Source organism: Epinephelus lanceolatus, chromosome 4 (assembly GCF_041903045.1).
Source record: "Epinephelus lanceolatus isolate andai-2023 chromosome 4, ASM4190304v1, whole genome shotgun sequence".
NCBI classification, from domain to species: Eukaryota; Metazoa; Chordata; class Actinopteri; order Perciformes; family Serranidae; genus Epinephelus; species Epinephelus lanceolatus.
In genome coordinates, this window is record NC_135737.1 from 3,877,978 (window position 1) to 3,903,814 (window position 25,837).

At 40.8% G+C, this 25,837-nt stretch overlaps 1 protein-coding gene across 9 annotated transcripts in view; it reads left to right on the top strand.

Moving 5' to 3' along the window:
* Positions 1 to 18,987: 18,987 nt before the first annotated feature.
* Positions 18,988 to 25,837, top strand: part of LOC117259695 (protocadherin Fat 3) — a 391,086-nt gene continuing 384,236 nt past the window's right edge. For all 9 annotated transcript variants that reach the window (XM_033631307.2, XM_033631315.2, XM_033631310.2 and 6 more), the window contains exon 1: positions 18,988 to 19,125. The gene's annotated coding sequence lies outside the window, so the exon portion shown is untranslated. The remainder of the gene's footprint in view (positions 19,126 to 25,837) is intronic.

A 25,837-nucleotide genomic window follows, 5' to 3' on the forward strand; every position in this document is an offset into this window, starting at 1 on the left:
GTTGCGCATTTGCATGTAAACTGAGATAAACGGAGATAAACAGAGTTATAGGCAGCCGACGTCACAGTATGCGCCGGAACTTGCGCCTGTGTCAAAAGTGCGACCTATGTTGCTATGGTGACAATGGATACATGGAAGGCTTGAGCCTCTCGTTACACTGCCACCTACAGGTTTGGCATGCTCTTGTGTATATATACACGGGTAAGTGTAAACGAAGATCTTTTTGAAAACAGAGACGGTGAAATGTCCATTTATGAAAATAGCCGGCAACGTGTAAACGGCCTCTCAGTGATCACTGCCTGGCCATAGAGACTGGCAGACACATGCAGACCAGGTGGTGCCACTAATTAGGAGCAGAAGCATGACTACCAAATCACAATGACCTGTCATACAAATACAACACTATTCACAACATCCTCAAACACCAATATAGTATGATAGCAGAACATATTACACAAATGTACAAAAACAACCACAATGATAGAGAAAAAAAGGACAAAATTTGACAAAACATATCCCACAAGGTCATGCTGGTACATGCAGATGCCTATAAAACACAAGACAGATTATGTGTGTTATTCAGACCTAAAGGCTGTTCATTTTTGAGAGATCCATCTACTTTCACACTGCAGGAGATTAGTTTCCAGATCTGCATGTCTGCAGTTAGGTTAACTACATCAGTGGCTGGCTGTTTGGCCTCCTGGAAGTGTCTAGCTACCAGAGCCCTGTGAATAGAGCCTCAATGCTTGTTGATTCTATTCCTGAGTTGGTGGCTGGTTTTGCCTATATGTTGCAGACCACAAGGACATGACAGAAGGAAAATTACACTAGTGGATCAACAAGTAATACATTTCTTAATCTTGTATTATTTTTGGAAGAAAGGAGAAATAAGGGGAAGAAAAGAGAAATAAGGAAGAAAAGAGAAGGGGTAGGACTAGAAAAGTTTCTTAACTTCTTCCTATTCCTTTTCGAACATTGAATATTTCTGTTTTGTTTGTTTGTTTTTACTATTACTGCCATTATCTTTTGTTGTTCTAAACATGTTCGAAATAAAGCTTTAAAAGAAAAAAAACTTTTTTTGGTGATATGACAACAAGCTGCAAGATCCTGATTACAGCCTTTTTGAACCACAAGCATGGCTGTAGAATGATAGTCTGGTCAAATACAGTAATACATAGTTTAGAGTATCAGATGGTGGAGATATTCAGGTGAGGGAGGGAGGGACAGTTTGGTGACACAAGTTATCTGTGAAGAAATTCACTGAATTGAAAGGATTCAAGATGAAACAACTGAAGAGGTGAGAGAGAGAGAGAGAGAGAGAGAGAGAGAGAGAGAGAGAGAGAGAGATGCGTGCTTGTCATACCTAACAAGCAAGTAGTCGTTGGAACCGAAATAGAGAGAGAGAGAGAGAGAGAGAGACAGAGACAGAGAGACAGAGAGTGAGAGAGAGACAGAGAGAGAGAGATAGAGAGAGAGCGAGAGAGAGGGAGAGAGAGACAGAGAGAGAGGGAGAAAGAGAGAGAGACAGAGAGAGAGAGAGATAGAAAGAAAGAGAGACTTGTAACTTTTGGAGCACTTCCTCTGGTTGCTGTGGCTCCAGAGAGCATACAACCAGCAATGTCAAACATGACAAGGAAATGCAGGGCTTTCGGCACCATTTACTGAAAATAATGATAGTGGAGAAAAAAATATCATTCAAAGGTCACTTCATTTTCCTCTGTTGTTATCCAGCAGCTCTATTTAAAGATCAAGATCGCTGACTGAGCTGTACATAAATCCTTATTGGAAAATGTTGGCAGGGATAATGGTCGTATTCAAGAAATCATGGCGAGTATGTGCTGTGCCTTTGTTATTGAACCGCATGAAAAAGAGTGTGAAAGGAAAATGAGGGGCTCAAGTCTTTTAACTGAATTGGATGAGCTGCTCTACAACATTTTGAGCTTACATTCATGAGGCTCTGTCTGAAGAGGCATAGAGGCCTGGGGATAGCAATGTCTGTCAGTCTGTCCGTCCATCCAACACTTTGGTCCACAGCAGATATCTCAACAACTACTGGCCAGATTTCCATGAAAATTGCTGTGAATATTTAAGTTCTCAGAGGATGACTTCTTTGTCATCAACATAGGTTTACTGTTATAAATGGAAATCACCACTTTGCCATCAAAATAAATCATGCTTTTGCTACTTTAAACCCTCCATGAGGGATAAAACGCCTTGCACACTTATTCCATGCCACAAAAGTTTTATCGTTTGATCAGAACATTGTCTTGATTTAACTTTTTTAACTACTGTGGACTGCTGTTGCCATAAGTATCCTCTCTCAATTTTAAACATATTTCTTCCCACCTTGTCTTCCACTAAGAAGCCGTGTCCACCTGCTGAACAGGGTTCCTCTGGCTCTGAACAGTTGCCTGGTGCTAACAAAGCACTGCTGTTGAGTTTTCTACTCAACAACAATCTTTGTCCAGTTGCCTTCCCTGACCTTTTATTGAAAAAGGGCAAGGACCCAATTCTTTGTACCTCATATCAAGTTATAGGTCTCTGTCTCTGTCTCTGTCAATTTATTTTTTATTTATTTGAAAGATTATTTTTCAACAAAATTGAAAGGGACTATCTTTTCTATTATTTCTGAATATTCATCTTTGGTAATACAGCTTGGGTGATTATTATAGTTTAATGTATTCCTGTTCATCTTCGTATTCCTTTTCTTTTCATTCCTATTGTCTTTTTTGTCATTCAACTTGCCAAGGCTGCTGTTTAAGCCCCTTTTCATTTTCTATCGTCATTGAACCCCTTTCAATAGCCCTCTGATCAATCCTACCATTTTTGATATCTGGATAAACTCCCTTTGTATTGATGGCATGCTTCTGGTTTTATTTAATTCATCTGTTTTGGTCCCTGCTCTCCTTTCCACTCTTCAGTCATTTGCTCAAATATCTGGCTACAAACTGAACCTCAACAGAAATGAGATATTTCCTATCAATGCCTTGTTAAAGCTAACTTTGTGTTGTTGTTACTAAAGATGGCTGTGGCTCAAGGTAGAGAGGGTCATCCACTAATTGTATGATCAGCTGTTCGAACTCCTGCCCTACATTGCTCCCGATGGCTATACCATTGGTGTGTGTGTCTGTGTGTAATAATTGGGTGATTACTTTTAGAATTATATAATATCAGCCCGGTCTCATTCTGTAGTTGTTGAATACTGGTGCTTGGGCAGTGACTTCTGGCATCAGACACTGTTGAAACAAGTCCTTTTACATCAGTATGATACACAGCTGGCTGTAGGGCTGCTCGATTATGAAAAAAATCATAATCACGATTATTTTGGTCAAAATGGAAATCACAATTATGCAAACAATTATGTGGTGCACATGATGGACGCACACACACACACACCAACCTCTCTCGCTCTCCCTCTGCCATTTTCCGCACGCTTTTTTTGAAATCTTCTGCGATCACCTGCCCCTCGCATTATTCGTAGTTCACCTACTTCACTGGCGCGTGAAGTGAATAGAGGAGAGGAGGGGGCGGTATTGCGCATGCACAGCTTCTGTAGAAGACAAAATAACATCTCCAGGCATCCGTGACCAAAAATTGTTTACCCTCGATTTCATTAATTTTGAAATCGTTTGACCGCAAAATTGTAATCCCGATCACCACACGATTAATTGCACAGCCTTAGCTGGCTGCCATTGTTGTTTTACATCGCCTGGAGGTGTTGGGGGAAACATGGCAGGACGATAACAAAAGTTAAGGCAGTGGAAGTCCAAGTAGGATGGGTGGGAGGGGTGGTGGACCGGTCCAACAACCACAGACTTTCACCCAGGTGGCTGGTATTCGCTTCCCAAAAGGTTGTAAAGTCAAACCCTGTTCTTTTTCCTAAATTCAACCACGAGCATGTGTTGGCTAAACATAACCATGTGCGTTTGTTGAAGGAAAAAAAAGTAGTAAATTAACAGTGTTGTACCAATGTAGTGCGTTTATTTTGAAAGAGACTGTATGCAAACTGTACATTTCCTGCAAAAACAAAAGTGTATTTTAAAAACAGACAATGCATGTAACAGGCTGAAGTTGACAGGGTGTCCAAAAACAAAGCCAACGCACATCATATCTCAATGTGGAAAGTCCATGACCAAATGTTTATATGTTACAAGGTTGGAGTGAGAATGTGTTGAGAATACTGGATTGGTCACATCACCTTTACACCTCCATCTATTTTTCTATTTGGAGTCAAATTCTGCCAAGGCATTGAATGCCCTTGTACTTTCTTCACCTTTAAGGGCCTTTTGGGAGGAAGATTTGGGGGAGGAAATCCCAAATGACCCACTCTATCTGTGCACGAAAAGCCCTTATTTAATGCAAATTGAGCATCATACCTCTTACACCAATTCCCAGTTATCTAAGATCTACAAAAGTGTTCCCCATACATGTGACTGATGTCAGCACTCCCCAGCAAACATTATGCAAATGTTTTGGCTATGTCCACCTTAAACTAACTGCTGGACAGAAAATTTTAACACCGTATAAGATATTGCTGTGAACAGGGTTGTATCATTTTCACTCACGGCTTTATTCGGGATCTCCCCCTCTCCCTTTTTCTCGGCATAAGAAAAACATTGTAGCTTTTATCACCCTGCCATCAAGATGACATGATTAATTCAATGACTTTAATACAAACACAAATCTCCTCCCTCTCATATCCCTTGGATTACAGACATTTTGTATTTCCTCCCATTGAAAAAAAAAAGACTCAGATCAAATGACTCATCCAATAAGATGTGAAAGATGCATTTTCTTTTTTGTCATAATGTCAAAAGGGGTTGCAAAGAGAATACAGATATATATATACATACAGATTTTTTTCCTATATGGTCAAAACAAAGTCCATAACTAAAGAAGAAAGCATTAAATATTAGATTCATGTCAGTTGTCATGAATTCTGGCATTTCTATATGTTCACAGGTGACCTCCATGTGTCAGAGACACAAGCTGCTCTAGCAAGGAAAATGTAGTGGAGGTGTAGGGATTTATTTGTGATGTATCCAGTGGATACTGCCTAGAGTGGCAGATTATCTCTGGCAACCACGACAGAGTGGGCGACTGTTAACCATCAATGGTGTCTGGCACTTCCGACAAGTGTTCTCTTCATAGATGAATCCTGCTTTACACTATAATGGGCAAATGACAGATGGCATGGTGTCTTGTGGGTGAGCGGTTTGCTCATGTTTGCACTGTAAACAGAGTGACCCATGGTGGTGGTGGGGTTATGGTGTGGGTTGGCATAAGCTACGGACAGTGAACACAGGTGCATTTTATTGATGGCAGTTTGAATGCTCAGAGATACTGTGATGAGATCCTGAGACCCACTGTCATGCCATTCATCAGCCACCATGACCTCATGTTGCAGCATGATAATACACGGCCCCATGTTGCAAGGATCTGTACACATTTACTGGAAGCTTTAACATCACAATTCTTGTATGGCCTGCATGCTCACTAGACGTGTCACCCACTGTCAGTGTTTGGGATGCTCTGGATCCGCATGTACAACAGTGTGTTGTAATTCCTGACAATATCCAGCAACTTTAAGCAAATTGAAGAGGAGTGGGCCAAGACTCCACAGGCCAAAATCAACAACCTGACTGACCTATGTGAAGGCCATGTCTCACACTGTACAAGGCAAATGGTGTCACACCAGAAACTGACTGAATCTTTGGGATATCGGTGACCAAAACATGCATTTTTGTATTGCTAGTCATGTGAAATTCTGGTAAATTACATTTTTTAGGATAAAACTGCACATTTTAGAGTGTCCTTTGATTGTGACCACTCCAAGACACACCTGTGTAGTAATGATTTTCTTTAATCAAATGATTAAATGAGGCTCTAGCAAAAGTTCAGTCAGGAAGACTGAAGAAATACTTTTGCATGCTTATTCTGTCATTTATTTCTAATACTATCTGCTATTCACTCCTGCATGCATGATCACTCATAATTTCTTGCTGTCATTGTCGGGGGCTGTCAACTGAGACATTGGCTGTTTTGTCTGCAGATCTTAGTTAACCAACAATACAGTGACACACCTCTGTTTTCCTGTCTTACTGCTTCTTATTTTTTTCTTATTTTCTATCTTATGGTTCTCTTTCTGCCTATAGTAGTTCTTTCATACTGCAGTTTATGCACCCTCCACCTCCCCCACCACTGCCTAGTCTTTGCTGACTCATTAGCCTCATCAGCCATCAGTCTCAGAGTCATCAGTCACCACCACCACCAGTGCCTGGACTCTATGGGGGATTTATCTTGCTGCTGTTCAGATGCCCCTCAATTACACTGGAGTCCAAGCACCAAAAATTTTCTGTCTAATCTTTATCATCACATCATCTGTTATAATAAGTGTATAAAAAGTCTTAGATCTTTAACATAAACCTGTGGAAAAAATGGGAGCAAGAACAAAATCGTTGTGTTTAAATTTTTGTTCAGTGGACTTTACAACAGTTTGATAGAAAAAAAGAAAACTTCACCCAGTGTCCACTTATTAGCCTTTTGTAGATTTAGCCAAAAAGAGTCACAGCACCAACTTGGAAGGAGTCAAAGGTCACTGACCAGGAGTTAGTGGATGGTCAGAGAAAGATCAAGGAAGACATCCATCTGACACCATCATTTTTGATATAGACAGGGGTAACCTCCATCCACATACAACCATCTGTCTGAAGTTCCACACATTCATCCCGTGTATGTTGATTAAAATGTTTTTACAGCTGAGATACAACTGACCCCTCCTCTCCCTTATAAGTGTATCAATCATACAGCTTAAAAATGGGAAAATGACCACCAGCATGGCCATAGCCAGCTATGAGGTCCTCGGTAAAAATTTCAAAGAGAAAAAAATAGAAGCCCCAAAACAGCATATTAACACACTGGACAGCTTTTATTTTGAAACGACACGCAGGAAGTTATCTGATGTATCGGAATGTGGAAAACTTAAATTTACTTGACAATTTACTTGACAGACGAGGTGAGTGAACAGTGTTTCCCATACATTGATGAGACTATGGCGACCCTGTCTAATTTGCCCCACCATAGTCTCCAAAAATCAGCCAAATATAAAATGCCTCCGGCAAATGAACATCACTCTGTAGCGCACTGGCTGGAGCGAATACTTTGGCTTTGTTATTTACGTGACAACGGCACGCCTGAACGCAACACAGGCTCTGCTCCATTCGTGCCGTGCTGCGGGCTGGGTCAGGAAATTGCGTGTGTGGGTGTGTGCATATTCTGCCATCATAACTTGGCTTGGGAGCATGCCCCCAGACCCCCCCAGGGGGTGATTTCTTCTTCTTTCTTTTTGTTGTTGCATTAGTCTTGCTAGCCTAGAATTTGATAATAATCACATGCAATAATTCAAACCCTTTATTCCAAATTATCTTCAAGCATTATAATATAATGTAATCAATAAGGTCTAATCAATCTCCTTGACTGGGGGGGGGGTCAAGGAGGTTACAGAAAACTCTTTGGTCATTTTGGTATGAATTTTGCTAAAACTGGTTAAAGGGGTCTCTTTACCTCTCACCTCAATATGTCTCAGTGAAAATGGGTTTCTAGAGTCCTTACAATAGAAAATCTCTCTCCCTCCTCTCTCTCTCAAAAGACCATTATTGTTGTACTAAACCTGCTAGTACAAAGTAGCCTGCCATAGAAGAACTATCACCTCACTGTAGGATTATGTACAGCCTACTATAAAGTAGCTACTAGTAGTAGTGGTCCAAACTGATGTTAAAATGCGTATAATTTTTCAGTCAAATAATGTGAACATTTTCTGCAGCTGGGCCAAAATTCCCCCCCCCCCCCCCCCCACCCCTTTTCAAATTCTGGACCTCACTAATTCCTAAACCCACCACCAGTATACAAAAAAAAAAAAAACCTCTAACTGAGGAATGACTCAGGTTATTTTATGCTTCCTATATTACCACAGATCACCATTTGAACTGAATGGTGAATCAGAACACAAATGAAAAAAGAACAATCACTGACAGATTTCTGATGAAGGGCTGTTGGTCTGATAAAAGACTTTGGTGAAACCTTGTATCCTGAGACGTTCTTCATGATGGTGGACCAGATCAATTTTTAGGTCACTTGAAGACTGATGAAAAAACTCAAATGAGAGGCACCCTGTACAGACTTTAACACCAATCACCCTTTTCTGTCTTATTAAGGGTTTATTGTTACTTTACACAGATGTCACATCATATATTATCAACCTAAGGGCCTGTGTCCACATAACGTTTTTCTTCAGCAGAAAAGTGGTTGCAGGGCTCTGGGGGAGCAATGCCCAATGCCCAATCCCAGTGCTCCCAGCACTTTTTAAAATAATGTGCTTGCGTGCAGGTTTTGGGCCGGATCTACTAAGATCCCAGTTTGCGTGTACTAATTTGCCTGCGCAATAGAATTTTGCGTGTGGGGCTGAACTGCGGTTTGCAGGTCATGGACCGCGGAAAGCATTTGAACAAGGGGGGGCCATAATTTCAAGTCACGCAGAGGGGGTGGGGGGACTGACAACCTCTCCAATGTCTCATGTCAATTAATTAGGCCTAACACTAGCTATTTGTCGGGGGGGGGGGCTTCGCTGTTGCTGCTGCGCCGTGTCTCCAGTTGAAAGTGGCTTTGCTAAATCCATTCTACAATAATATTATATATACAATAATTGTTGGCTATATTACGCATTTTAATAAAAACAACTGATTGTCTGTAAAACAAAATGTTTGATTGAACTAATAGCCTGTTGTGTTGTGGAGAGTACATTATACGCGGCCTCGTTTTACCGTAGGCATTTAGTTTATTATATTAGGCGAACTGCTAAATCCATGACATGAGTAATCAGTCACATAAAATTGTGAATTCATATGCGATTATGACCAGTCTCTGCTTTGTTCTGGTGGTGGGTTAGCCAAAGTTGCCTATGGGTTACATCTGTAACAGGAAACCGATGGAATTGGGAGCTGGCGATGTTTTTATTCCCACAGCTGGGGAAATCACAAGTTGGCACCATTTTGGTATTCCTCTGTTTACCTACAGCAGCTGATGAGGGTGTGTCGTGAGCCTGAGCCGGTGTTTGCGCTGTAGTAGTAGGTATATATAGGGCTAGTACATCTTTTTCCTCACTAATAATAGCCTACTGGTTCTCTGTTGGAAACAGCCGATGAAGATTTGTTAGCCGTTGCTATCCTGCGCACCTGCACGGTGTGGTGATGAACTGTCTAATTGATTTCTGTTGGTGTGCTGTCTTGCGGGCCTGCACGATGGAGTGATACTGGCCAGAAAATAGTCCCAATTGATAGCAAGGTCTGACGTAATGCGGGGATGTTTTAAAATTATTGAAATAGCCTAACAAAACACATGCATACTTTTTTGTAACTTAAAACCTTTTGATTACGTGTCCCCCTTATATCTTCAGAACTACTCCGGTAAGCTACGGCGTACAGCGTTTCACACAACTTCATGTCCAAAAACCTGAACTATCACTTTAAAGTGTAGCCACACAATTTGGTAAAAAAGACATTTTAAAGGCTAAAGTAGAATGTAGAATGTATTGCGATATTGAAAAATACAAGAATTTTCACCAAATGACTTAAAGTAAGAAAATTAAAAAATAGTTGCAGGGCTTTTACTCACCATAACTACAGATGCTACCAGCTTCATTTGAAACAGACTACATTATTAATGGGCCGTTATTTATCATTCCCTCTGTATCTTTATATTTTTACTTTTTGTCCGCTCCTGTTGCCTTGATAAAGTTAATGCATGGCACCATCATTTCAAACTCAACACTTCCTGAACTTATTTCAAATTAAAAGCCCCTTATAACCCCAGCTGAGAGAATCCCTCCATTTTCTAAATAGGCTTTTATTGTGAAACATTTGTAGGAACTTGTTGTGGAGAAATCAGTTTTCACTTTTATGTTTGCACATCAAATGTAGCTCCTGCCATCTGCTGGCACTTTTTAGGTGACTACAACAACAATTCGGCTGGCACATGAACAGACACAGTGACTCAAATAATAGCAAAAGTAATAAAAATAGAACAAGAATAACCCGATAACATCACACACGTCGTGAAAGACAATCGGGGATAATTGGTGTGTACCATCGTGTAGTGTGTCATGTCTGTCGGCCATGTCACAGCATGATTTTCTGACCCCACAATTGTGTAATGTGACATAGTGACTTTCAGAATGGGCAGAAAAGTCGTGTAGTGTGAACCAGACATAAATCCTCCTTTACCGTTTCTCCCTCTTGCATGTCGCTCATTTTTAGTGTGTGACTGCAGCGTGTGCTTGACAGGGGGAGGGGCTGCTGTTGTCAGAGAGGGAGAGACAGAGAGAGAGAGGCGAGCGGAGCGGAGCAATGAGTGGAGCTTCAGAGCTGCTTTTCTGAAGCAAAACAAAAGTTTACATGTTCTAAATCTTATAAATCCTATATCCTGCAGCCCTAGTAGAATGCTTTTTAAACTCGGCTCCGTTTCTGTTTCGTTTGCCTGTAGCGTGCCTATCCATAATGATGTGAGGCATTACGTGGTATTGGATTGGTCATAGGCTGTACTCGCCAATGCCCGATGCTGCATTTTAGGCAGTATCGGAGGCATTTCTGATACTGGTATCGGTATTGGTACAACTCTAATTACTTATTTAGACATATCTGTGTCTAAATAAGTGTCCCGTTTCAGCCAATAACCACTAGGGTGTAATGAACAAAGGCCTCCTTTAAACCGCCATCAGGTTAAATGCTAAATTGCCCTTAAGAAATACTGATTTATTTTCTTTTAAATTTACAGGCATAAATATCAGCTCACCACTTTTGTGTTCAGTTCCAGTTCATATACTGTGTACATACGGGATCACAAAAAGAATGGATGGAGAAAATGCCACATAAAAAGGAGACACATGTTAGTTTCCTGAAGACATAACAAGCAGATTAATGAAGGAAATATTACTGTCAGATAGAGTATTTGGCAGCTGTCTACACCACCTATTTGACACTCCTCCACTGAGTTTATTGACAAAGAATGAAGCTGGGGGGGAGGATAATGACACCAACACTGAGGAACATCTCACAGGCTGAAACAAATGCTCTAATGTATATTTTTAACTGAACTGTAATTTAATGTTCACACAGTTTCCTACTCTTTACATATGACAATGAGTTATTCAAAGCAAGCCACATATTTTTTGCAAACCTAAGCTGTTCTCGCTCTATCATTTGAAATAAGGAGGTGACTGCTTTATTTTAATATCTGGGGCAACAGATTCTGTTAAAGGTGCTATTGATAACATTAGCCACTAGATGTCACACTCCCTTCTCCACCCTTTCTTTGCATTCACACATTGACTGTATACAGTTCACACAGTGGTGTAATGTAATAAATAATAATACTAGTAACAATACTTAGTTTTTCAGAGGGAGTATTTCTTCTTTACTTGAGTTTTTCTGTCAACTTTCATGTGCAGTCCTCTACATTTTTTCAGTGAAATGTATCCTTTTGCTTCAATACATTAGTATTTATTGGAGCAAAAGTATTTTACTGCAGTTTTACGTAAGTACAAGGACATAGGTTTCATTTCAACAGCAAAGTTTAAGTATCAACCAATTTTTTGCATTCTGGTAATGGTGCGCAATATTATTGCTCTGCTAAAATGGTAGTAACCCATTCAGACTGTCTGACAGACACAGAACCCTGTTTTGGACTCTGTGGATGTGACAAAGTTTAAGCGGTTGTGTGCTGTACTTCATTGGAGCTGGAAAACCAGAACTAACTGAAAACACTTACAATGAGGAATAATAAGGGATTGTCCTGTACTGAAAAATTAAAGGGCCTGTGGCCCTTTGCTGCATGTCATCCTCCCTCTCCCCCTTTCACGCTTAAACTGTCCTAACTGTTCTAACAATAAAAAAATAATCTTAAAAAAATGAATGACTTTCTGAGAGAAAGCCTACAAGGAAAACATCTCCCATGTGCACTTATCCCAATCATCTTGCCTAAATCTAACCAATCAAACCAATGAAGGCAATGAGTACTGGCCAATCATAGGGAGAATAGGGTCATTCCCTTGCTAACCCAGTATTCACAATGCCTAAAACCTATGCCCTTGCTCTCTCTCCTTACATTCCATTTTAAAGGTGGTGTTCATGTCAGGAAGAAATAAACTACACAATTCTCACAATTCTGGCTGCTTGCTTTTTTATTACCACTTGTACTTATACTTTCAATACTTAATTATATATAATAAAATTACTTTTGACACTTAAGTCCACTAAATGGGAACTGCCCATTGGTCCGACAGCCCATTGGTCCGACATCCCATTGTTCTGACCATATTAAACCCATTGTTCTGAAGTCCCGTTGTTCCGAAATCATCATGATGCCCTGTGGTTAAAGTCTGGTTAGGTTTAGGCACAAAAACCACTTGGTTAGGGTCAGGAAAAGATCATGGTGTGGGTTAAAATGAAAAAGAAAGTGGCAAACACATAAGCTGTGAGCCTGCTTCGCCTCAAGCCTTTCCCTGCTGACCCAGAGCCGGTTGCGGCGCACCGTCAAGGCAGAAATACGCCCGCCAGAAGCCGTTCAGCACCGCGGAGAGCTCCCCACACAACCCGGACCCCAGAGTTAATAACAGGAGGTTATGGTGTTTCACTCTCTTCTCTCTATGGCACTTGTATCTCGACCTGTAGCCTAATTTTGTTGCGTTTGCTGATCCTCTATGGTACACAAATACAGTATAGCCTAGTATAATCACATATCGGAACAACGGGACGTCAGGCTAATGGGATGTCGGACCAATGGGCTGTCGGACCAATGACATGGACCCCAGTAAATATCAGATACTTTAAGACTGTTTCTCAAGTTATATTCTAATAGGTGACTTACTTCTACCAAAGTCATTTTCTGGTGAGATATGTGTACTTTTACTCAAATATGGCTTTCAGGTACTTCATCCACCATTGAGTTCACACCTGCATTCACATGACCACACTGTTGCTCGAAGCACAAATTGTTGCCAGTTCATTGCACAACCTTCATGTAGCTACATTAGCTGTAGATTTAGGTTATTTTGTGCAGTGGTGTTTCAAGATTGATGTAACATAATCTCTGGTAATCTTATGGCTAGCTAGCTTTAGGTAACACTGTGCCAAGACATAAAAGTTCCACCCTTATTTGTTTTATGTCTCATCATAGCTGATGCTGCCGTGTTGGTATGCTAACTGGGCAGACGCTGAAATGAGCATTTATCCGGGAGGAGAGCGGCTCTGGAGATGGTCCTTAAGCACTGTGAAACCCCTGCCAAACTAAAAACTCAAAGTACACACAAAATAAATTTTTCCCCAGAATGGTTTCTGTCATTATCACTCTGCTGTATGTTCAAGGGTTTGTTTTTTTCTGATAAGTTTTGTTCTAACTAATTTGATGTTAAAAAAAAAGGAGGATTGAGGTCATGACTGACAGCTTTGTTTGCTAATTGGCATGGCACTGTTCACAGCTAGTTGGACAGGTGTATAGGTGGGAAGTCAATACCAGCAGAGATTACTACTGTACAGACTCTGGCTACAAATAACGTCAGCAGCCCAACATGACAGGGGCCACATATGGGATATTTTGGCTTCATTTTTGTACAGTGGGAAAGACGCGTCGTTCATCTTTATATACAGTCTATGATCAAGAAGAAGAGTGTAACCAAATGTCAGACATACAGAGATAAACAAAACATTAATTTTGGTGTTGTCAAAAATTTCAAAAGTATTAATTCACAATCATCTTCTTTGGAAAGAGCACTGCTTTTATCTGGACCTTTCTAGAACAAAGGAAACACTTCGCACATCTATTAAAAAAGACAGGTGCGTTTGAAGACCAGAAAATTGCAAAAGGGCTTCTGCACACGGTTTAACTTGCAATATATAATTTATTTGCGATGTTTTGGTACTAGACCATCATCAGGCAAACCACCTTTCTAAAATCTCTGTAGATTTTTTTTTTTTAAAACCTATTTGTCTACATAAAATTGGTAAGTAAGACCTTTAAACTCAAAATGCATATGCTTCCAACATGCTGAAATTGTAAACATATTTGTTTGTTTATTATATTTGTTTCAGATGTCACTACTAGTTGTAACTGATGGCACAAGGATTGCATTCTTCTGTCTCAGTGCATTCTATTTTCAGTGTTGCACTTGTGCTTACATTTTGATGTAGCAGTTCTGTATCAAGGTGTCAGTTAAAAAATATACGACTATTTTAAAACTTTCTATGATTTAATGTAAATCATCAGAGTGAAAAGTTTTTTTTTTCCACTCCTAACTAGGGTTGTGACAACCTTAGTTAGGAGGTGTGTATTTTAGTGGGTCATTGCCGGTATACAGTTTTGGTCGGACTTCTGCATGAAAGAAAAAGCCCTGTAAATGCAAAAGTCTGTCTGACTTAGTGAGTGAGGAAGTTACACCACTGATTGGATTGGGTGATAACATGACTGTTGAGGTTTCCCCATTGGCCGTTGCTCTCTCTCTAAATGAGTATAGGTGCTGACAGGCTGACAGAGAATGGCTAGCCCTTTTAACATTTAATTAGTTGCAGTAATAGCAATTGTGCATATCAATAATTGCTTTTTGACCAGTTAGAATTCCAAGCCAAATTATCCTTAATGTAAGTTTGACTGGTATCAATTCTAATTAAATGTATTTACAATTCAGTTCTCACAAGTGAAAATGTTGATTCTTGATATCAAAAATTAATTTCTTACCTATGGAAATGTTCCTTGTAGATATCTGTAACTTAATTACAACTAGTCAACTTTAACCATTGTCTTCTACTCAAACTCAATGAAAGATATCTATGATTAAATTTTGACATTTTTGACTATTTGGACAAATTCCAAGTCAGTTTCTCACTAGTGGAAATGTTGATATCAGCAATTCAGTTCTTAGTAGTGGCAATGTTCATTGTAAGATACCTACAATTGTTCTTCCACAACAAATATCATAAATAGAATTCTAGATATAGTTGAAATTTAACACTAATGTGTCAAAATTAAATGATTGTCCGCTTAGAACTGTAAGTAGTAAGAATGTAATTTCAGATATGTAGTATCGCATTTCAGGAATCTAAAATACACTTGTAATGAAAAGAAATTACATTGTAACAGTAACAATTATATTTGAGATATTTAGTTAGAATTGAGTTTTAGATATCAAAAAAGGAATTTCTACTTGTCATCGTAGATATCTTCAGTGACATACATACATATCAAAAATTAATATACTAGTTTGGGCTACATATCCGAAATGAATATGGTCATTTAGAAGAAGACCAACGTACTTGGAGGTTTAGTACAACAATAATGGTCATTTGAGAGAGAGAGAGGAGGGAGAGAGATTTTCTATTGTAAGGACTCTAGAAACCCATTTTCCCTGAGATATATTGAGGTGAGAGGTAAAGAGACCCCTTTAACCAGTTTTAGCAAAACTCATACCAAAATGACCAAAAAGTTTTCTGTAGGTTGATTAGACCTTATTGATTACATTACATTATAATGCTTGAAGATAATTTTGAATGAAGGGTTTGAATTATTGCATGTGATAATTATCAAATTCTAGCCTAGCAAGAGTAATGCAACAACAACAAATAAATAACCCTCTGGGGGGGTTGGGGGGCATGCTCCCCTGGGAGAAAAATGTGTATATATTTGATTTAAAGGCATCAATCTGGTGAATTCTGAGAGCAAAGTTATGATGGCAGAATATGCCTAGATTTCAACGTCTTTGTGCTTTTTATGTGTGAAAAATGTTCTATTTTTACTGATAAAAACACTAGTGGTAGGCCTATGTTATGGTGAAGGGTTACACTTAAAATACGGCTAAGGATTAGTGGTTAACAGTGTTGGGCAGTAACTGACGTTACTAGTAACGTGTTACAGTAATAATATTACTTTTCCCAGTAACGAGGGGTGTAGTGAGTTATTAATCAAATTTCAGTAATATTACAGTTACTTACCCCCCAGAAAGCTCGCTACTGCGTTACAATGGGGAACAGCTGATATTCCATTACTATTGTGAGCAGTGAGCACCACTATCCACCAGACGCGATAGTCAGGTGATAACCATCATTCAAATAGGGTGTTTCAGCGGCGTCTAGGGGTTTTGGCGCTTGTTGAGTGCGACCTCCTACGCAGCTGCAATAATCAGTGTAGTGCACCAAGGTGGTTTCTATTCCATAATAAACTACATTCACTCAGACAAAATAAAAGCGTGACACCGTCCGTCATCGTAGAGAGCACCGTCTATTTATTTTTCACATGTGCACTTGCGCATACATCTCTGTCAGTTTCAGTGGTCAGTTTACCTACTTTGGCCTATAGCTTGACTTATGCTGCCATGTAGTGGCCATATGGCGACATTTCCACTATAATGATTATAGCAAACTGAAACATGACTTTGTCAACAGTGCTACACTTCCAAAACCAGGTGGAATACCGGTGCGTTTTTTAATATAACGACCGCTCAATACAATGCTGCAGTAAATGTGTATATATAAACTGTTTTCAGATTTATATCTATGATTTCATGCAGAGTAGCCATTTTGTGAAACTGAAAATAGAAAATAGGAACACTGGAAAATAAATGACTGAGATTCACACTGGGGCGTACTGGGAAAGTAATATATTACATAAGTAACTAGTTACTTTTGGCTGGGAGTAATAAGTAAAGTAACAATATTACTTTTAAAAAGGGTCATTAGTAATAAGTAATATATTCAATTTTTTGAGCAACGAGCCCAACACTGGTGGTTAAACATTTCAGTAATCAAAAGAAAAATGACTAAAGTACTGATCTGCCTCTGGAGGGCCAGTGTTTCCCCTATATGTAACTATATGACCACCGCTGCTGACTTTTATTTTTATTTTTATTTTTATTTTTATTTTTTTCGTCTTAGCTCTTCAGAAACTACCATTATATTATTAGGCGCTATGGACGCTTCATATCCAGGTCTATAGAACAGGCCTTGTCCTTTTATTTTAAACAAACTAAATAGCTTTGTGTTATTTATCTTATTTACATGACGGCATGTCATTTCTGTCTCTACATGGTCCCATGTTTACAATTCACCTCTGCTCTCTGTATCGCACATGGGGGAGTTTCGCCCCAGTGCCCACATACACACACACACACACACACACACACACACACACACACACCCCCACAGGTGAGCACACTAGAGTGCGGCTCCACCGCATTTTCCTGACCCAACCCTCAGCACGGCACTAATGGAGCAGAGCCTGTGTTGCGTTCAGGATTGCCATTATCATGCAAATAACAAAGCCAAAGAATTCTCAAATTAGACAGGGCCGCCATAGTCTCGTCATTGTATGGGAAACACTGTTCGCTCACCTCTTCTGTCAGCTAGCAGTATCGTCCTGTCAGCTGAATTCAAGTTTTCCACTTTCTGCCGACACATCAGGTAACTTCCTGCGTGTCGTTTCAAAATAAAAGCTGGCTGGTGTGTGAATGTGTTTACCATGCTGTTTGGGGCTTCTTCTGTTTTTTTCTCTTTGAAATTTTTACCGAGGTCCGGACCTCGGTGACCTCATAGCTGGCTACGGCCATAGTCAGACTAATTGGAAAGGCAATTGTTGATCTCTGAAATGGGTAAATACATTTCCACTAGTTGCAATTCTTTTCCAATGTGTGGAAATTCAGCGATAGATAATTGTTATTCTTACTAGTGTAATAGGAGTTACTGATCTCTAGGCCTATAATTAAATTAAAGATTTCTGTAAATCAATTTTGACAAGTCAAAATAATTTTGACATGTGAGAATATATTTGTAACATGTGAAAAGTGTTTTCCACATATCTTAAATGAACATTAAAATGTCCACTATAGCTCAAAACCTTTCCACTTATAAAAACTAAATTGCTAGTCGGTCTTACTGGTTAAATATTAAAAGGGCTTGCCACAGACAGAGCGTGGACGCTGACAGTCGAGTATTCCTAATTTTCTGTAAGCAGTGTGGCATGATAACATGGTGGCATTAACAAACCAGACAGCTAACTAGCAAGCCCTACATGAGTAAATTTAACAACTTAAAACTTTATCCACCGCACTTGTCACAGTGTGGGAAAGCACACTGCTATTGGCTGGTAAGATGTACTGCCAAATTCACAAAAACGACAATGGAGACGACTTATGAAATGAACATTCAGTTCACAGACAACAGCTCTGGTGGACATTCCTGCAGTCAGCAGACCAATGATATGTTCCACCAAAATTTGTGACACCTATATCATTGTATTGTGTGATCAGACTGCACATGATGCTGTTTAATCAGCACCTGCCAGGTAGATGGATTATCTTGGAAAAGGAGAAGTGCTCACTGACACGGAGTTTAACACATTTGCGACCAAAAAATGACAGAAATATATCTACTGAAAGCATAATAAAGTCTTAGAACGTTAACTTAAACCTGTGATAAGTGACGCAAAAACAAGAATGTTGCGTTTTAAGTTTTGTTCAGTAGATATGCACTGTTTTAACGCATTCACTAAAATGAGTTAACCGTTAATGAAAAATAAATTACCGATGACTCATGTTTTTGTTGAAAAAAAAAAAGGTCTGTTAAGACCATTTATTGTCGTTATTACAATTAGGTGGTTATTCACGGTCTTATTCTCTGTCCATTTGAATAGACAGAAAATTATACAGTCAGGTAGGCCTAGTTACCCTAATCATTTCTGGTTAATGATTTGTGAGTGTATTCAAAGAAGAAATCCACGATTACAATATGTTTTTGTGTTCGGAGAATAATTGGGTTCTGAAGGGGTTAAGGCAGTCTATTTGAAAAAAGGCAGAGCGAGAAATAAAGATCTGCGGAGTCTCCGATAGGCTGCGCTTTCCCTGTGCACTCATGCGCGCGACCCAACTCCGTCGTGAGCGCGCGGCTGAAGCAGCAGCAGCAAGCAGTTCTGAGAGAGCGCGGAGCGGTGCGGGCAGTCAGTCAGCAGTCCGTTAGTCTCGGAGCGGCACTGCTGGTTTGGATGGTACTCAGCAGGACGGACTTTTTCCATCAGGATATTCAACAGCATGGCCGGGTGAGTGTCGCGGGTAAAGCCGCAGTCCCAGCTGAAATACGGGAGCAAAGTTAGAGGTGTGCGGAGAAACGTGCGTTGTGAATGCGGGGGACGGGTTTCCACAGCCAGTGACGGTTTTCCTTTTTACATCTGCAAGACAGCGTGAGACGAGGTGGGTGACCCGAGCCGTGTAACATCTATAATAGGCCTGCTACCATTCGTGGTGTGCTGCAGCTGTGAGCTCTACGCAGCGCTGAGCGCTGGCAAACAGTGTGGAGGGAAAACAAATGAGCGGTGACTGCTGATGAACAGCGGGCTGCGGAGCTCCAGCTTCAGCTGCATGGGACAACAGAGAGTCCGGTCCTGCTGCAGCCATCCGGAGCTGTCATTGCTTTCTCCTTGCTTTACAACCTGCATTATTATGGTAGCCTATCCAATAGTTCTAGGAGCGTTTAGTTTCATCCATGTCATCCATGTTAAATGGAGGCAGGTGCATCTCTGCGTTATCGATTACGCATTATACAGCAACTTCATTATCTGTTACTGATAAAAAGAAGCCACTTAAAGCATACCTTCCCTAGAAATTACCTCCATAACATCGTAGCCTACAGTAGGCCTATGGCACAGGAATGCTCTGGGAGCTGAATGACGAAATTATAATTAGTGTGCCATTTCATCAGCTGGAAGCACTTAGGAAAAAATCATTGAATATCCTTTGTCACAGTGAGGGACTCCTTCAGGCTGAATGGCTGTGCAGGCATGTTAGAGTTCAGATGTGCATGTGTGTGTTGCCGCAGACAGAGTGATGGAAGCAACAACTGGGGCTGGTCTGAAGTTTCCCATGGGCATTCAGAGAAAGCAAGTGTGCATGTAGCCTACATAGTAAGGATGTGTGCGTGGGTGAAAAGGGAGGCTGCGTCACAAAGGTTACCAGCAGTCAGTGAGGGGCTGCTCTGTCAGGGTGGAGCTCCATTAACTGTCATTTTTACTGCCAGCTCTCTGCAAAAGCCATTAGGATGGAGGAAACAGTGATTTGAGATGAGACTGAAGGGGACATTTAGTCTATGGCCCCGCTGTGCGTACCTGTTTACCACATGCTCACACACCACAAGCACACACATACATGTGCGCATACATCTGCTGCTAAGTGTGTGTGAGTGCGTGGATACTTCCTCTTCTCACCTTTCTCAGTCAGGCAGGCAGCCAACCAACCAACCATACAGCTGTCTATTCACTTGCTGTGCCTGCCTGTGTTACACCTCCTCCCCCCCCTCCTCCTCACCTCTCTCCCCAACACCTCCTCCTCTCTCTCCTTCTCATCACCTCTTATCCCAACACTTCTTCATCATCTCCTTCTCTTTCACCTGTTTTGCACAGGCTGATTGGAAATGGCCTACAGTTAATGTGTATCACTGCAGCCCTTTTTGCTGCAAAAATGGAAGATATTCCCTAACCTCCACTGGCTTTTTATTAGACAAATACCAAAGAAAATCGCAAACTAAAAAATATAATCATTTAGCTTGTGTTTTTCTATATGGTTAATTTATATTTATATCTCTTCTATTCTATCTCTCTCTATCTCTATCTCTTTATATTTAAGCATCAGGGATGTAACTCTCTGAATGAATGCTTTTGTTCCTGGAAATAACCTGGCTTTGACTTAACTGAGGCCATAAAATGTTGCTGTGAGCTTTTGCACCCAAATGACATAATATTGCTAAGGAAGGCAACCATGTCATGGCAGCTGTGTTGTTCAGGACTCAAGGAAGCACAGTGTCGAGTGGGAAGTTATTTGCATGAGCGGTTCTTGAGAAAGTTGCAGGCAGCAATAGCAAAGGCCAAACACCCGTTCCAAACAGGCATGTTCTGAACAGGCATGTTCTGAACAGGCACGGCAGTAGTAGTTTTATTGAATTGGTGGAACAAACACATATGTGAGATAAGAAGAGCTGAGGTGAAACTTAAACTTCAAGAAAACCTCATTCAACTGAAAATCCAGCTGTGGAACATAACCGTGTTAGATACTGTATCAAATTGTAAATGTACAAGAAAAACAACAACAATAAAATATTATTGTTACAGCAGCCTTCAATGCAAGCTAGTAGTACAGAAGCTAGCCTGGCGATGATGTGAGGACTTAGGCCCTTTATTATCAAGCTAGAAAAGGTTCCATCATAATGGTGTTCTTAAAGATGTTCACCATGGTACCCATATTTAGACAAAGAGGTTGATATGAGTTTCATTTCTTTGTCTCCACATAAATGATCAGGATGTATTGAGCCTAAAAAGTAAAAAAAAAAATAAAAAAAAATCATAAAACATTCAACTATAACAAAGTACAGCTTCTATAAAGATTTTTACTGTTGTAATTTGTTTATATAAATTGTAGATATATATATATATATATATATATATATATATATAAAGCTGTGTTATTAGGAGCTGATAGCACTGAAATGATTTCTTAACCAACAAGCGACAGGTGCAGTGGCCACATGCAGGATCTCAAAAGCTGAGTTTTATGCTGTATTCACCTCCACATCGTAAATATCAGTGGCCAAATGGAAAAAAAAATTAAGTGAGCCTCCTTGTTGAGCAGAGATATGGGCATTGTCTGACAGCGACACTTGTGCCATTTCCACTTCCTCTTGAAGGTGGGAATTTCATACCGTTATGCTGCCTCTTGGTTCTGTATAAAAGGTACAATCATGGACTGGGGGAGTGAGCGGTCTCACCTTTAAGCCGGCATTGGAGGAAGTAACAGTGACGAAACAACGTCTGTATTAACGGGACAGCTGGCACAGCAGAACCATGGGCGGGACGGGTGTGATGGTTTGAGGATTTGTTATGTGTGTGACCCACTGGAGATTTAAAAAGTAGCTGTTAGCAGTTAGCGGCTAACCCAAAGAAGTAGAACAGTGGCCGAAAATATCTGCAAATTAGGAAAACAATGAGTTCCGGGAACTCCTCACTCTCTGAGCAGAGGACAAGATCAGCTGCTGTACAACAGAGACGGTAAATTATGTTTCTGTTTAGAAAGCGCTACTGACGCGTAAGTTATATGTCACACTAAAGGCCAACCCTGTGGTATTACATGTCATGCCTCTTTAACTTCCGTGATGCTGGCATGCTGTCTAAAATCAAACACTGGAGCAGCATGATGTGCTGAAAATGTTTGGTCCTGTGTTAGGTTCTGTGTAAAAATACATACATAAAGAAGGGACTTAGTAGCGACTCTATAGCGCCATCTCTGTGTAAAAAGGGCTATTGTCACCCACTTAGTGAAAAGCAATACAGAAGTATCAACAACCAAGTAGCAAAATGGCTGTAACAGCTCTCCTACATAGGAGCTTTTGCTATTAGCTAATTCAGGTTATTTGTATGGGGTGACTACATGGCTAGCAGTGGGGCTAAATATCTTGGAATAACGTGGAAAAATGCTACCAGGTTTTTCTTTTCCTCCCTCTCTGCTGACTATGTATAAATTTGAATTACATTAGCATCTCTGTCCAACAATACACAAAATGAAAGTAAGTTTTTTTTCTTCAAATGTGATTTATATTAACATTTTTTCAACCTCCTTTAATAAAGCTAGGCTTACCTAGGTTTCCCCATGTCTCTGGTCTTTGTAAAATATTCAAATTGTAGACACCATGTTTATTTGGCTGCACCATTTCATCAAAAATGTAAAGCATGTACATGCTTGTGTATGATTTTAATTTCACTTCTCCAAACTTCAGCCTGAAATGTCTGATATCTTTTGAAAGACCAGTGCTGGGCTGCATAACATGAAAACCTACTGTTGGATCTGGCAGGGCTGAAGAGATTTGCTCCCATCAGTTTAACAGAACCTACTTTGATGTCTATTGTCAATTTAACTGATAGATGTTACGGCATGAGATTATGTGAGTCTTGTGACTTCACCCTCTTATAGTTGCATGTAGCCTATCTAGATTCTTGCTGCATCACTGCAGATAATATGCATGAGATTTTGCAGAGGAGCTGCTGTATCACCGCTGCTTGCAGTGGCTGACCTCCCTGCTGAGCACACTGACCTCCACATGGAAGAGGAGAAGGGGGAGGGGGAGATGGAGGCCCTCCCTTCGTTCGTTTTTGTTCTCCGTCTCCCTGAGTGCCTTGCTCCACAGGCTGCTTGCTTGAAAATGGCATCGCTGCAATCCCTCCTCCGCCTCCACCCTCCCCCTCGCTTTTCCTTCATCTCTGGTCTCCTGAGGGCTTTGTGAGCGTCTGTTCGTGCCAAATGCCAGCACTATGCAGCCCCCCCTTCTTTTCTCTCTGTATGAGAGAAAGAGGGAGAGGGAGAGAGTTGGGGAATTTCTTTGGTTCCCCCTCTTCATCCAGACTGGGGGGTTGGGTTAGTCCCTGCTGTTTGTGCAACTGGCTTGTGTGTGTGTGTGTGTGTGTGTGTGTGTGTGTTTGAATGGACCTGCTATTGTTGTCAGCGACTCCTGGAATGCTGTTGAAAGATGGTTGTGTCGGTCCAGATGCCCAGAAGTATTGTCTGTCTTTGCTGTTCTCATCTCTGTATCGTCCTGTTTTTTTGCTTGTGTTTTTGACAGCCTGGCCACACTGTCATCCTGCTCACCACTCTTAGCACACTGTCTGCATGTGGTCAAAAAGCCAAACACCATGTTTTGCATCTGGAAAGTCCATAACCTAGATTTGGCCTTGTTCCTAAGACAATTTCAAGAAGCTGTGTCAGTTTGCCATCAATAAATTGTGTCACTCTTCATAGTACACAGTGTGCCAGCAGTCTAGATTTAGAGAGAAATGTACTTTGTACAGCATGTCACAAAATGGGAAGAGGGCGTTAGTCTTCCCAGAGCTGTGGAATTGAGACTAATGCCCCACGAATATGGGATTTTTGAAACCGATATTGATTTTAGAGCAGAAAAATTCAGTAATTGCAGATATGGTGGCTGATATAGTGAGTTTTTGAGCTGCAATGAAAATAGACCTTTTCTGTTTGGATTGTGCACTGATTTTGCACTGATATAACCATGCAAAAGCATGGTAGCTTTCAGTTAGAAAGCTACTTTCTTAAACAGATAACTTTATTAAAGAATATTTAACATTATCATACACTGGCAACCAATTCTAGAAATGAACAAGTTACTGGATTTGCTATATCCGTGGCTTGTCTTCGCATCGCACTTACTGCTGACAACTACACCACCGTCTTTGGAGAAATAGACCCACACCTTGTTACCTTGTTAGCTGTTTGCTTTTGCTTTTCAGTCATCTGCAGGCAGGGTCCAAAACTAACACTCGCCACTCGCCAGTTATGGGTAGATTTTGTCTCTGGCTGGTAAATTTTTAAGACCATTCGCCACTCTGGCGAGTTATTTTTTTACCAGTGAAAAATGCATTTTTTGTTACTGGAGAACGATGCTGGTATCGGCTGGTTTCCTGGCAGAGTAATGTGCATTTCAGGCAGAGATGATCTTTGGTCACGTAAGTGCGTCACATGCATTTGTGACTAAAAATTGTTTTGTGCAAGCGAGCAAAAGAAATCATTCAGGAGCACGCTGTGCGAGTAGGCCACAGATTTCAACCAGTAGCAGAAACGAAAGGCGAATCCTGTCGGTTGTGGGTTGAACGGGGATCACAGACAAACAGGAATACGTATTCCTGGAATACGTATTCCTGTCAAATACGGTAGCCATAGTGCTCTGCGGCGCAAGATAACGGCTTACTGGTGACGGAGAAGCCCGGCTCCAGGTCCAATAATTTCCTCTTCTTGGCGTCATGACTGCCCAAAAGTACCTGGACAGCTGAGCCGTGGCGACACACAGGTATGTGGCGTGTCAGAGGAGAAACGAGCCGTTCACATTTCTGTCTTTGTGGCAGGTAACGGTCCACAAACCTCACCGCACTTAAGGGACTGTTCGTTACTTGTCAGGGGAGGAGGGTGGCTGGTTGATTTTTATTTTATTTATTTATTTATTTTATTTTGATCCCCGCTATGTTAATCAGTTGGTGCAGTTTCACTTAAGTAAAAAAATAACTGAACAACTTTCACTTGTATTGGAGTAATATTTGACCAAGAGTATCTTTACTTTCACTCAAGTCATGTCGTTGAATACTTTGTCCACCACTGGTCAGACATTCATGTTTATATAGGGCAGGCCCTGCTGTTGCAGTCTGGTCGAGCTAAAATCTTAAGTCTTAAAGTTATAGTTGGTAATCCTGTTCAGAAACACTTCTTGTTATATTGGGTGTAATGGTCCTTCCACCCTGAGAGTAGTCAATACATAATGTGTTCAGAAAAAGGAATGAAAAAAATCTGACCTCTGTGGCAGCTGCAGGCCTGTAAAAACCCTGCCATTCGGTGCAAATGGAAAGAACCAATCAGATGCCTTCATGTCTCGTCCTGCCCGAGCCCCCCTCCGTCCCTCCCTCCCTCCTCCCTGCGTGCACTCATCATGTGTCACCGTTGCCGGAAATATTCAGCACACTCCTCAGCAGAAATACTGAGTTAGCAGGAGTTTGCTGCACAATGGCAGAGAAAATGCAGCCAAAAGTATCACTTCCAGCGTTACTTGTAACGGCTCACCCCGCTAAACAGGCTGAGAAAAGAAAGTCGGAGGCAGAAAAGGCTGCGACGAAAAAGGCTTTGGATAAAGCAAGAGGACAAACCAGACATCAACATCCGTGCAGCTTTTGAACGGTGGAGACAACTGAGGGAGCTGAAGGGCCTGAAAAGTGATGC